The sequence below is a fragment of the Lissotriton helveticus genome, chromosome 1_2, assembly GCF_964261635.1.
Source record: "Lissotriton helveticus chromosome 1_2, aLisHel1.1, whole genome shotgun sequence".
Taxonomy (NCBI): domain Eukaryota; kingdom Metazoa; phylum Chordata; class Amphibia; order Caudata; family Salamandridae; genus Lissotriton; species Lissotriton helveticus.
This window is the reverse complement of record NC_136058.1, coordinates 385466750-385469566: the sequence shown is the minus strand read 5'-3', so window position 1 is coordinate 385469566 and position 2817 is coordinate 385466750.

Here is a 2817-nt window from a genome sequence, read left to right as displayed (position 1 = left end):
TCATCCCTAAAGTTTTTGGTTTTCTCCCTGCCTTATTTCTGATATGGTGTTGGTGGTTTTAGGCCTCTGGGCATAGGTACGGTTACGGGCAACGGCGGACACAGTGACCGCCCTCCCCTGCTGTGTTCCCTTTGTGTTTGTTTCAAAAGTCAATCTGGCTGAGTGTGCACAAACTACTTCGGCACCTGACGTGCCAGCTGCGATGCAGATAATGAATGAACCCAAACTTTGGAGTGGTGCACCACTCGTATATTAAAAAGATGGTTGGTCAATAAGAAAATAAGTCATATGGTTTTGTTAGAATTGTCTCGATCAATCCTTTATTTTCATAAGTGTCCAAATACAAAGTTTAGGACTCTGAGCACTTTAGCACTGCTGTCCAGTGTAAAGTGCGTGCGCTCTCTGTGTACATTTGGTAAGATTGGCCTGCCCTCCCATAGGAATGCATTTGGGATTCCCTGATCAGTGTGTCAGTGGTAATTCCTGATATGGGAAGAGCAGCGTGGTCAAGTTTAGCATATTTGGTATTGTAATAATAAATATTTGGTTTTGTAATAATAAATGCTGCACAATGGTGTGCGTAGATTTGTTAAGACTATTTGGGAAATACCACTTTTAGAAGTTGGCATTTCTGTGTGCTATGTGTCTGCCTGGCTAATGTGAATTGCATGTCTGGCTTGTGAGTGACAGGGCAGGGAGGTGTGTGGCTACAGGAGGTGCAGGGTGAGTCAGTACTAGGCCGAATGCGACATTTGTATTGGGTGTAGTGGGAGTAGTAGTCCCCTGAATAGGATTGTGCCCAGCCTGTACAATGCTGGCTCTGCCCCCTGTGGTGTGCCTGATCACCTAGCCCCCACCTGACAAAGGGTAAGACGAGCTTGGAAAACAAAGTGCTCCAAATCCCCCCTAGTTGCATCTGGTTCCCCCATGCCCAGTACTGCAGACAAAGAGATTGTGTAATATAAATATAGGGGCTGTGACCCCATGTTCTGTTCTGTGCTGATCCTGAACTTGCTGCTGCTGGGGCCCAGGAGGAACCGCCATGGGGGCTTGCCTCCCTGCTGGAGGGCCCTGCGTGCTGGCCTCCCTGGGCCCAGCCTTTGCCCCCCTGGACTTTGGACTTAGCGACTTGGGATCGCTATATCTTTATTGCTGAAGAGCGCTTTATTTTTATTCTGGTGAGCGCTGAAGTTTTGCTCCCTGGAGAAGAGTGCTGGAGCTTCGCAGCCCGGAGCTGGGACTTGTTTCGAGGGAATCCCGACACGGGGATTACCCCACATTTTTGCTTATCGAGCCAGAGCTCACCCTGCTGATTTATGCTGGTTTTGGCGAGCGAGTGCCCACCCCGTATTTGTGCTCTTAAGCGGAAGCCCACCCCACAACTGTCCATAAATAACCATCACATTTCCGACTCCAAATCCCTTAGGTGGGTAGTTTAGTAGTAGCGCTGAAGGTCCAGGATACCCAGGCCTCCTTCTAGGGGGGGTTATAGCTAAGGTCGCAATGGAGGCGGGGATGTTTGTCCGACCCAGATGAATTTTTTGTTGGGGAAGGCCCAGAGTGCAGGGAGGAAGCGGGACTGGGAGGACTTGAAAAAAGAACAGAATCTTGGGGAGGGTCTACATTTTGATTACGGAGATGCGTCCTAGCCAGGATAATGAGTAGGCGCGTCATCAACGAAGATCTGCCTTGATCTGTTGAGTCAGAGTCTGATCATTAAGAGTAACCATCTCTGTTATGGTAGGGGAGAGTGGAGACCTAAGTATGGGATGGATTTCAGGGCCCACTAGTGGGGGGAGTGTGCGACTTAGAGTTTTGAGCATTAGTGGGCGCAAGGTAAGACCAAGGGCTTGCGATTTATAGATGTTTATTTTTAACTCTGATGCAAGGCCGAATGTTTCTAGTTCAGCAATGACTAGGGGCCGAGAGGTCAGAGTCTTCTCTAGGGAGATTATAACATTGTTCGTGTAAAGGCTTATAAGGTGCTGCCCCCCAAATTGCATACCTTTTATCTGCAGATTTTGTGGGCCATAGGTCCCATGTAGAGGACGAACAGCAGGGGCGACAGCGGGCACCCTTGCCTCTGGTAATGTCAAATCGAGCGGAGGAGCATCCATTAACTCAAACCACCGCCGTAGGTTGAGTGTAGCTGCTGAGGATCCATTTTTTAAAGCGGTCGCCTATGCCAAAGTGAGCCAGGGTTGCAAAAAGATATGGACAGTGAACTCTATTGAATGCATCGACTGATAAAAGCATTCTTTCAGGTGTAAGATACGTCTGGTGTTATCGCTACACTGTCTTTGGGGAATAAAGCTCGCCTGATCCAGGTCCACAAGTCCCGGGAGGACTAGGTCCAATCTGGCTGCCAAGATGCCCGTAAACAGCTTAAGATCTGTGTTCAGAAGGGAGATGGGTCGATAAGAAGTGCACTGTGATTTATCCTTTCCCGGGATTACCACTATCGGTGCCAGGAGCATAGAGGGGGGAGAGTAAGAGTGTCTCCGATTGCGCTGAAGAGTCTAGTGAGGAGTGGCGCTAAGCTTTGACAAACGATCTTATATAAGAAAGCCGTGAACCCGTCCGGGCCCCGCGACTTAGAGGGCTTTTGGCGAGAGATAATGGAAATGACTTCCTATATGCGGACCGGGCGATCAAGTTCCAGCGCCTGGTCATGTGTCAGAGAGGAGACGTTGGCCTCTTCTAAATACGCTGGGATTGCGTCTTGGGAAAGAGTCTGTGCCAAGTGAAGAGTCTAATAGTAATCCCGGAAGGTATCTAGAATGCCCTCATCTGTAACCCAGCACCTTTGATGCTCCG